Here is a 12,160-nt window from a genome sequence, read left to right as displayed (position 1 = left end):
TCCAAATTCCTCCAGGCTTGCGGATGTTTTCATCCAGGAGATTTTTTGTCTTCACTGAGTGCCTTCAACCATCGTCTCTGATCGTGGGTCCCAATTTGTGTCAAGATTTTGGCGAGCCTTTTCCCGAAAATTGGGTATTTCACTTCAATTCTCCTCGGGATACCACCCACAGACCAATGGGCAGACGGAGAGGGCCAGCCAAAACCTGGAACAATACCTTCGGTGTTTTATAACCGATACACAGGATGATTGGGTGGATCTGGTCCCTTGGGCTGAGTTTGCTCTTAACTCCCTTCGCAATGACTCCACTCAAGAATCTCCCTTCTTCATAAATTGTGGCTTTCATCCTTCCCGCTTACCCTTCTCCCCTCTATCCTCAGGAGTACCAGCGGTTGACAAGCGTATCTCCCGGCTGAAAGACTTATGGACGAGGATTCAGGAGAACTTAAAGGTGGCCACAGGGAGACAGAAACTCCAGGCAGACCGCCTTCGACGCCCGGTTCCGGAATTCGTCCCAGGAGACAGGGTTTGGCTTACCTCAAGGAATATCCGACTAAAGGTTCCTACCATGAAGCTAGCACCCAAGTTCCTCGGTCCCTTTCCTGTGGTCAGGAGGATTAATCCTGTGGCTTATCGCCTGCGCCTTCCACCCTTGATGAAGATCCCTTCAGTCTTTCATGTTTCCTTACTTAAACCAGCATTCCAGAGTCCTCGCTTTTCTAAGACCACGTCTCCCCCACTTCCTCTTCTGATCCAAGGTCAACAGGAGTACGAGGTTCAGTCTATCCTGGATTCTAGGATTTCCAGAGGAGAAGTACAATACCTGGTCCACTGGAGGGGGTTCGGACCAGAGGAACGTTCCTGGATTCCCCACCGGGATCTCCACGCGCCTCGACTCGTCCAGGCTTTCCATCGTAAGAATCCCTCCAAGCCATGTCATGGACGCCCGGAGGTCGCCCCTGAAGGGGGGGGTACTGTAAGGTCCTGGGAGTCACGCCGTCCTCGGCGTGCTCCTCACTTACCCGTGGTGTCGCCAGGCTCTCTCGCATCTCGTAGCGATCCTCCCTCCAGGAAGCCGATCGCCATATTGCCTAGGCGCGCACGCGCACGTCAGCGCTCCCCTTCTAGTGTAAGGCCTGGGCGTGTACTCGGTCACGCGCCCGCAAGTACGGCCACACGGGGGCGCGTCCACATGGAGGAGCACCAGCCTCTTAAAGTCATATCTCCTCTTTACAATGCCTCAATCAAATGTGCTCGTTCGTCTAGTCCCTCCTCCAGGGGTTTCTCTGGACCTATCCCTGCCTCAGCCTGGCCCATTCACACACCCCCACCTTGCTACTCTGCCATTGGACCCTCGTGCTTATATATACCCTACAGCTTCATTAACTCATCGGCTGAGCATAGAACCAGTTGTTCTCATCACTCTCTGCCTCCCTAGTCCTGTCTTGTCCTGTCTTGTTTTGCAGTCTTCCTCGTGTACCGAACCGGCTTCCTCTACGACTACTCGCACCTCTGGCATCCCGAACTCGGCAAACGGCAACATGACTCTCCCCACCTCTGGCATCCCGAACCCAGCAAACGGTAAACGATTACGTCCTTCTCTCTAACCCCGGACTTGGCAAACAGCACCCTCTACCATCTGTACCTCTCCTGCCCCGACCTGGACTCCCAGACCACTCTACTCTCAAGACGTGCCCTCATGTCTGTGGGTGGCGTTATATCCTATCCCACCTCAGCACCGCGGTCCCGTCTCGTTTGTGGTGAGCACGTCCTGACAGACGTCCACCGAGCTCTAGAACAGAGTTTGAGTAATCTATGGGGGTTTAATCACATGGCCAAACTTCCTAGGTTTTGTTGAATTTGTCTAGTTGTTGTTTTAATCGAGCGGGTTGGAGTTCCATCAGACGGACTTCCCTGATTCTGGAGAGGACCATTTCCCTGTTGGATGGTCTACTTTTTTTCCATGTTGCCACTATTGAGCGGCGGGCTGCCGTTAGTACGAAGGATGTACATTTTTAGGTCTGATGAGGGAGGTCTTCTTTAGGCTTACCCAGCAGAAACGACACCGGATGCAGTGGGACCTCCACCTAAGAAGTAGGTTTCTTGAGTAGAGCACGGAAGTTTTTTTGTTTGTTTGTACAACATACAAAATACTTCTATTCAAGGTAGCAAGTATCTAAGAAGACAGTGGCGTATCCCTGCGACGGATACTTTTTATACCCTTAGATCAAAGAGATATAAATCACTGTCTTAACTAACTTGCTTTTGCCAACTAAACAAGTAAACATACTTGTTTCCATACTTGTTTTTCTGTTATTGTCGTCAGGTACCTTATTTTAAGAACATTAGGAACTTACAACAAGTCATATCACTAAAATGTGCGTCATACGCCTTCGTTTCAAGTTGTCCCAGATACCAATAACATTGTATACTATTAGTTTCAAACTACGCACAAGATTCCTCATGAGAAAAACAATTTAAAACATCTTAACCTATTGAGTGCTGAATATATATATTGACTATATATTGATTGCTATCCTAGATACTATAGGATACTATAGGAGCACCACCCTGAGGAAGGTCCCACGAGGACCGAAACGTTGGTCATGTTTGTGCTATGTTTATTTTTTAATACAAGTTTTCTTACTTACCTTTGAGTGCTGTCTTGTGTCTGCTCCGGCTGGAGTGGATTACTTTTCTCTTACAATTGCTATAGGACATGCACCGCAAACTGTTTATGGTATTGGGAGTGCCGGCTGCCCCATTTGTTCTTTAGGTATATGATAATATATATGTAACGGGTATTCCCCCCCCCCAATCGCAGATACTGTGTGTGGGGGTGCAGAGAACATACAGTGTTACCAGGTGTGGTGCATTACCTGTTGGCTCGCAGGAGGGCTGAGCTTCCGCCACGGGGAACCTGGGGCAATTATACTAGGGGTAACCACTTACTCAAGTCAGCGCCTCCACCTGCGATGGCTCCCGCCAAAGGGGGAGTAGTTCCTCGCAGGACAATCACTAATAATAACATACACAGTGGGGTATAATAACTAATGACTTTACTAACATGCATGGAGAATATCATCACATCAATCATAACCTGTGTCCCTCTCACGAGGAGACACTAACAGTGACGTCTCGCAGGACGATTCCCCAACACTAGGTGATCCCACCCAGTGTCCCAAGAACCCCACCCAATGTCCCGTACTCCTACAGAGATAGTCAATGGGTGACTGCGCAGTCACTAAGAATCTCTAGGCCTGTTGGTGCACATATGATGGTATAATACCTGCCGAGCACTCCGGTGCTCGGGTCAGCAACAATCTTCTCAAAGGGTCAGACGTGTGATGAATCCGTCTGATCCTCCAACCGAACTCCTTGCACGTGCGGACCGCCAGGGGCGATCCTATTCGTACGAAAGTCTCTGTGAACCCCAACGTGGGTCCAACCGCTCCCACAGGAACAGCAGCAGCCGCTGTGTCCCTATCTATATAAGTGGTACTAACGTGACAGGAACCCTAACCTAGGGCCTGTCCCTGTAGTACAGCAACCTGCAGTGGCTTGGGGAACTCCTATGGCCGGTAGGGCGTAATGACCTGTCCCACTCCCCTAACTACCCAAGTCCCTTCAGCCTCACTACTTTCTAACTAGTCCCAGCGCCTACAGCAGCAAGCTGTAGCTCACTGGAGGCTGCAGCCAACGTGCTGCGCAACAAGGTGCCTGCCTGTCAGACCTCACAGCACTAACAGCCGTGACTCTGACAAGGTAGCACTCTATGCTAAGGGCAGCGTCCCTATCTTGGGCCTCCCTCAGCACTTACCCACTAAACTAGTGGGGAGTTGGGGCCTACCTGGGGTGTGGGTACCTATATGGGTGCAGGAGCTGCACTCGCTCCCCGCACCCTTCCTTCCCTCACAGCTCCCTGACTCCAACTCACTTAACTGATGACGATCAGCGCATGCAGCAACACCCTGCAACTTAACACTAAGTCCGCTGCTGCCTTTCTTCCCTTCTGTTCCCCAGCTCCCACTAATGCAAGTGACAGGGTCCCTAACCTGAGGGCTGTCCCTGGCAACACTCACTTTACTGGGGAGCTGAGCTATCTGGGGCCCTGGGGATACTGGCCTAGTACAGGGAGTCCCTGACTCCTGTACCGTACCTCCTTCCCTGGGCGGCTCCGGTCTCTGACTGACTAACGTGGGCTCAGCGCGCGAAATGTATCTCTTTGCCTGCCTGGCCTTCCTAAGCCCTATTGGCTCCCTGGTGTCACATGGGGCATACAGAGGCTCATGGGGCCTGTAGTCCCTCTCTAGGGCCCTCCCTAATAGGCTCTGGCTTCGCGGGCTTTTCTGCCTCTTCCCTGCGCATGCGCGAACTATAGGGGGCTGCCTTGACTCCCTCGCGCTACCTCTCGCCAGCCGCCGGGCCCGTAGCAACGCGATCGCGGCCCTAGCGACGGCCCGATCGCGTCCCCGGCAACCGGCATGCACTAAGGGGCAACGCGCTACTCCCCGCTCCAGCCCTACACTCGCGCGACCACTACGCCTGCGCGAACTACCGCGCAATGGTGGCGCCCTAACCGCCCGGCTCCGAGAGTGCCGGGATTCCCGTGATGCGCGTGCGGCCCTGGCAACCGGCCGCACGCGTCCCCAGCAACCCCCGAGCCGGGACCTGACCGCCCTCACCTCCCGTATCGCCCAATGGGGCCGCCATTGGACTCGGCGGCACCCGCGATCTCTGGGAAGGTGAAGGGGGTGCTGATACTGCTGGGAGACCTGGCTACATATATATCACTATTTATCGAAGGTTCCTCACGGGTAAAACTTGGGCCACCTTGGTGCTAACACCCCCCAGGTATTTGTCTCTGCGTGGGGGTACTGGCTGTGCGCTTCTTTAACCCAGGCTGTGCTGAAAAGTTGTGTAATACGGGAGGCAGGACCAGCGGTACCACTGCACCGAGCCCCCCTCATCTCTTCCGGCATCCTTTCTGTCATGGCGCCTCAACGTCAAATGGTGCCTCGTTGCCATGACAACAGTGATGTCATGTGACGTTGTGACGTCACGCTTCATCACATTGTTATGACAACGAGACTCCCTGTGGCGCCACGTTGCAATGACAACATGAGGCTGCGTGACATCCCGTTGTCATGGCAACGCGACACCATTTGACGTTGCAGCGCCATGATGAGAGACACTGCAGGAAGACATCGCGAAGGAGAAGGTAAGAGGCCCCGCGCCAGTTCCCCGCACCGAGCCCCTGAATATTACCAGCTGGCCCTGACGGGAGGCATATATCTATAGGGTTCCATGTTAAAAAGGATAAGAAGTCTTTACTTCAGTGAGTCACTGAGTGCTCATTTGCATGTCATTACCCAGAATCCTTTGCTGCAGTGGAAGCACTGTATACTAGGAGATAATTGGGAAAGCCGGGGTGCAGACCTGTCTGAGACATGTGACTGTGCTCACATGGGGGATTGTATTTACTGCACACTGTACGGTGAAGGGTTTGTGTCACTTTTATTTTTTACTCACCATAACATGTTTAATGTGTGGTTATCGCTTCTCGGCCTTTTGGCTAAGATCAAGTGTAGGGTCTGTCCTGTGAAGGATGGCCCTATTTGCATCACTTGGTCCTCTGGTCATAGGCTGAGGAGGCGGATGCAAAGTAGCCCGGGCATTTTTAATCTTGCACCCCAGGCTTGGAACCCCTGGGGAGTATCACTTGCTGCACTGTGGATGGCTGTTTGGGCGGCGGCCTCCACTTAAGAGCACTTGGTCTGCACTGATGATTTTGCACCGTCCCCTATTTTTCCCGCACTTGGCCCCCCTTATTGCTTTCCGCTGAGGGGACAAGCCAATTATTTTTTCACTCGCCTGGCCTTGCACGGGGCCGGGCGTGCACTCGTGCACACTCTTTTTGTGTTTGTACGTCTGAGCACCTCCTGCACTGCATCACACAGAGCACTGGAGCACTCGCACTATGGATTAGTTTTGTTACGTGTTGGGTTATCGTCACCTCTCTCTCCGGAGAGCAAAGACTGAGTGCTGGCTAGTCGTCGCCATCCCTTCGGGGGAATATTACGGTGGGTTAGTAGGCGTCAGCCGAACACCCTAAAGACTTGGACCCTCCTGCGGCGTCAGCTGCACTAGGAGGGAACAGGATGGACGTCGGATTCCTCGGATGACGGCGTCGATGTAACAGCAGGACTCCAAGGCTTCGGCTGGAGAGGACTGCTTATGGCACGGACTGGCCCACTCTCCGGAGCGGACTTTGTCACAAGTTTTGAGCACCTGGTCTCACTGGACCACGAGCACGGTTTTTGAGGTGGAATCACTTTTTTCACCACCCGGGCTACAAAAAAAAAAAAAAAGTCAGTGATTTCACAGTCACACAGGATAATGAGTCTACACCACTTCAAAGACCAGTACTTTAACCACAAGGCTACTGTAGCTCCCAACTCCAGAATGCATCATTTTACAGAAGTGGCTGCAAGATCATTCTTCTATATGGAGGTAGGGAGATACCTCAGAGGAAGCGCCGGTCTTAGAAGGTAATGAGATCTGTAACATGTAATGGCTCAAGGGGGAAATCCATTCAGGGGAACATATATTACCAAGTCCCATATCTCCCATGTCCTATGTATTTCCCATCTCCTATATATCTCCCATGTCCTATATATCTCCCATGTCTTCTATATATCTCCCATGTCTTCTATATATCTCCCATGTCTTCTATATATCTCCCATGTCTTCTATATATCTCCCATGTCTTCTATATATCTCCCATGTCTTCTATATATCTCCCATGTCTTCTATATATCTCCCATGTCTTCTATATATCTCCCATGTCCTATATATCTCCCATGTCCTATATATCTCCCAGTCCCATATCTCCCATGTCCCATATCTCCCATGTCCTATATATCTCCCATGTCTTCTATATATCTCCCATGTCCTATATATCTCCCAGTCCCATATCTCCCATGTCCTATATATATCCCAGTCCCACATCTCCTACATCATCTATATATCTCCTAGTCCCATATATCCTATGTCTTCTATATATCTCCTAGTCCCATATATCTTCCATGTGTCTCCCATATTGTATAGGCTGATGTGTCCATAACGTGCAGGAGCCCGTGTCACAGTGACAGGGGGAGAGTCTGTAAGCAGTGTGTGTTACTCACGGTATCTGATATTAACGTATCATTAAATAAGCAGCGCCTGGGATACTGACTGGAAGCTGCCATGTGCCGTACTACAATAAAACATGAGCACAGTCCAGTGGAAACAACGGGAACGTGTCTAATCCGGATTGAATTCATTGCACATATTTGGAGTTTGCAGGTTCTAGTGTCCCAGATGTTCACACTGATGTTAGTGGAGATGTATCTGCTGCATTGCTGTGAATCACGGATAAATCAGTTCCATGGATATATTTCTAGGTTAACACTACTCTATTAGGTTACACACCTAGCATTGGAACGCTGAACACAGGCGGTTAACCCATTCATTAATATGGGCTCAGGTATTCACAAGCCAAACCGAATCTCCAGTGTTTTGGCAACCAGTGCTTTTTGAGTTTATTACACTTATGACAGGTAGTCCTTACCACTTGACTTAGACCATCGGTTTGCATATATGCAGCAACTATACATCTCATTGATTGGCTGATTTGCATAGACCATAGGCGTGCATATTTATGCATTAACTATACCATTCACAGATTGACTGTTTTCCAGTATATACTGCTAGTGAGTATCTGCACCTTTTCTATGTGGTCACAGGGTTTTATCACCCTAGTGGTTTAACCATTTATATGGGCTCCTACATGTACACTCAGTGTTTGTATATTACTCACTGTTGAAGTAACACCTTTTATTAGGTCAACTGAATACCAGTACCTCATTCGAAACATTGATCTAATCCTACTCAAATTGTTTCGTTTCTTGTTCAATCCAGAGTACACCCAGTACTTGACATAGGATTGTTATGCGTGTGTCCTTCAGTGGATTTTAACCCCCATTCTTTTAAGTTGATGAATAAATAAAATTTCTTTTAATTCAATCATATAACACTCAGTCTTTGGGAATTGAGTGCCTTATTGGGTTTCTAGTTCTCTTGTTTGTACATATAATTAGAAAAACAGCCAGATTTAGAGTATTTTCTCTGCTGAGATAACCTGGGGGTGATGGAAATGGCGGAATCCTTCAGCAAACCCCAGGCTCTGTCACCTCAAACTTCTCCCCCTGTTTCCCCATTAACAAAAGGTCCTAAATGTATGTTCAAACATTTCTGGAATAAGATAGTCTGAGTCTTTTTATTTGATGTTAATGAATAAAGTAGATTTTTCTCTCAGTTTTTTATTTATGAAATATTTTACCAGGAAGTAATACATTGAGAGTTACCTCTCGTTTTCAAGTATGTCCTGGGCATAGAGTTAAGACAAATAACACATGGTTACAAATACAGTTACATAAATGAGCAGGGTATACATTATATACAAGACATTGCATGCACAGTTAAAGATAATATATATTATGGGCGTATGAAACAGTTACAGACCAGATTAAAATGTGAGACAGCCTTAGATTTGAAAGAACTTAAACTGGTGGTGGATGTAAGAGTCTGTGGTAGGTTGTTCCAGTTTTGGGGTGCACGGTGAGAGAAGGAGGAGCGGCCAGATACTTTGTTGAGCCTTGGGACCACGAACAGTCTTTTGGAGTCTGATATCAGGTGATAGGTGCTGCATGTGGTAGGGGTGAGGAGCTTGTTCAGGTAGCTGGGTAGCTTGCCCATAAAGAATTTGAAGGCAAGACAGGAAAGGTGAACTTTGCACCTAGACTCGAGTGATGACCAATCTAGTTCTTTGAGCATTTCGCAGTGATGTGTGTTATAGTTGCATTGGAGAACAAAACAACAAATTGAATTGTAGAGGGTGCCAAGTTTGCTAAGGTGGGTTGGAGGTGCTGAGCCATATACTATGTCTCCATAGTCAATAATTGGCATTAGCATCTGCTGTGCGATACGTTTTCTGACCAGGAGACTTAGGGAGGATTTGTTCCTGTAAAGTACCCCTAGTTTGGCATAGGTCTTGGTTGTCAGGGTATCAATGTGCGTCCCGAATGTTAAGTGGGAGTTAAACCATATGCCCAGGCATTTAAACTAGTGACAGGGGTTAGGGTGGTGTTAGCGTTGGTTCTAATCTGGAGCTCAGTCGCTGGAAGCTTTAAGAATTTAGTCTTGGTCCCAAATACCATTGTTACAGTCTTGTCAGTGTTTAAAAACAGTTTGTTGTGGGAAATCCAGTTTTCGAGTCTCAAAAAGTCAGACTGAAGTATGTGTTGAAGGTCGGAGAGGCTATGGCTGTGTGCATATAGGATTGTGTCATCTGCATACATGTGTATTGAGGCTTCCTGACAAGGTGTGGGAAGATCATGAATCAACACTAAGAAGAGTAGGGGCCCCAGAACAGAGCCTTGCGGGACGCCACAGGTGATATCCAGGGGGTTAGAGTTAGAGCCAGAGATGGACACATGTTGGGATCTACCTGATCGGTAGGACTGAAACCAGTTTAAAGCATGCTTCTCTATTCCAGAGCTCTGGAGTTTGTTAAGCAGGATAGCATGATCAACAGTATCAAAAGCTTTTGCAAAATCTAGGAATACTGCACCAGTGAGTTGTCCCCGTTCCATTCCACACTGGATTTCATTGCAAACTTTTAGCAGGGTAGTAACGGTGGAGTGTTTGGGGCGAAAGCCAGATTGGAATTGGCTAGGGAAATTTGTCTTGTTATAGTAATCGCTTAATTGGGAGTGGACACATTTTCCCATGACTTTGGATAGTATTGGGAGAAGAGAGATTGGCCTGTAGTTTGAGACAGTGTTTTTGTCCCCACTTTTGAAGATTGGGACAACTCTGGCAGTTTTCCAGGTCTTAGGGATATGGCCTGCAGACAGGATAGAGTTGACTATGGAAGCAATTGGTTTGACAATTGCTGGGGCACCAAGTCTTAGGAACCTAGATTGTAGTAAGTCGGGTCCACATTGGCTGCTTAGTTTTAGTTTGAGGAGCGCTTGTATAATATCCTCTTCAGATACTGGGCCAAATTGAAAATTGTGGGCAGTGTTGGGAGGGGGTGGGGCTATAGGGGTACTCCCAGGATGAGATTCAGGTTTGTGGTTTGGGTTGCGTTTCGCTAATAGGTTAGTAGCACACCCCACAAAGTAATCATTGAATGCATTTGCAATGTCGGTGGGGTTTGTCAGAGTAATATCGCCCTTAGTGATATTACTTGGCTGTTGATGGTTAGAAGGCTGGAGGAATGTATCAAGTCCGAGAGGGAACCTGCAGCCGGTAGAGCTGAGAGAGAGGCGGCGATCGGTGAGCACGAAACCCGGCAGGCTGAGCAAAGATCCACAGCTGCAGCCGCTGTAACCACCAAACTGCCCGGAGAGCAAGGAATGGACTCAGCTCCGGGACGGCAGAGACTTGCGGAGGGAGAGGGTGATCGCGGAGACCACGGGAGTCTTAAAGCAGGAGAGGTATCGGCCGTTGCAGCGGCCAATCCATTTTCCCTGGAAGAGCTATCACTGATGTCGGCGTGGGGAGGTAGGCAGCCAGGAGCAGTAGCCAGGGCTAGGGGGGTACAGCAGAGGGTTCTGTCCCCAGGGCAGCCATGGGTAGCTACAGGGAGGAAGGGCAGCACAGTGGAGGGGAGAGGAGTGGTGCTGGCCCTAGCAGCAGTGGTGGTAGCAGGTGCTTATCTCCTGGCCTTCAGTTTTGAGAGGGCAGGAGCAAAGCATCTGGGAACCAGGAACCCCAGTACAGGGCATTGGGGGATTGCCTTGTCCCAGGGGACACAGGAGAGGGTGGTAGTCAGCATCCCAGGTGGTTTCTGGAATCCAGAAGTGATGCCACTCGGGGTGGGGGCTGCCCTAGAGCCAGGGAGGAGAGGCAAGGGTATAGCGGAGCAGCTACAGGTGGGCACAAGGCCAGGGCAGGTAGGGTCCCTACAGGATAGTGTCACAGCTCTTTCCCAGACTTGGTTGACGGAGAAGCGACGGTCTGTGCTGGATAGCTGGTCTCTCGCTGGTGCAGAGACATGCCAGTCTCTGGGCAACATGCAGCCTGGTCTGCAGAGGTGCCCCTTCACTGTGGTCTTAGGTCGCCAGGCCCTGGGTGGGGGGCAGAGGGGGCAAAGGAGAATGCCCGGCGGCCACGTTGGATTGTAAAGGCCAGATCCTGCTGAGCAGGGCTCCAACGTGGCCGCCGGGCATTCTCCTTTGCCCCCTCTGCCCCCCACCCAAAGGAGAATGCCCGGCGGCCACGTTGGAGCCCTGCTCAGCAGGATCTGGCCTTTACAATCCAACGTGGCCAGGACAATGTACTGGACAATGCCGGAGGACAATTTTGCCAGGCCAACCCCTCAGAACTTATCAAGTGCTTCAAGGATGCCAGTGGTGTCCCAGTGCCAGGGGGAGGCAGCTGGGTCACAAGGCACCCATTGAGCAGGGGAGTTGTCATGGGAGAGGGGGTTTGGCCCAGTATTAAAGGGGTTACACCCCATTTGGCCACCCCCTGCTCTCACTTGGGAAGCAAGGGGTTAACTGGACTGCGGTCCAGTAATGTGTTTTTACCTTGCTTCAGCATCCCAATGCATATTCCCCTGTAAATGTGTATTGTTCCCATTCCAGTGTTTGCACCAACACATACACTGGGATTGATGCGGGAGGGAAAGGGTTAATGTTAATTCAGTGTTTCAGCACTCAATGCCATTGTATAGGAGTGGAACACCATATAAACGAGAGTAAGCTCTATACTCAGGGTCTTCGTGTCTTTGTGTCTTCCGTGTCTTTTCGTGATGTCTTCACCTGAACCTGTATTGTGGAAGGAATTGCCAATCCTGTATCCTAAAGTTCCTAAATGTTCTAGTGAGGAGAACGTTAGGGCTTGATTGAGGCGGTTTAATTTTCCTTACACAGTACACTATTTGCTGTGTTGAGGAGTCAGGGAGCGCAGTACACCAGGGTAGACATGGAAGGAGAAAGCATAACGCAGGTGATAGTGCAACACTATATGGTAGGATGGTAAATAACTTGTGACTGGGGAAGGAAACAAGGGGAAAAAACCTGTGGGTGATGGCTGTGCGATTTCAGGT

The sequence above is a fragment of the Ascaphus truei genome, chromosome 14, assembly GCF_040206685.1.
Source record: "Ascaphus truei isolate aAscTru1 chromosome 14, aAscTru1.hap1, whole genome shotgun sequence".
NCBI classification, from domain to species: Eukaryota; Metazoa; Chordata; class Amphibia; order Anura; family Ascaphidae; genus Ascaphus; species Ascaphus truei.
Note: the sequence above shows the minus strand (reverse complement) of the source record.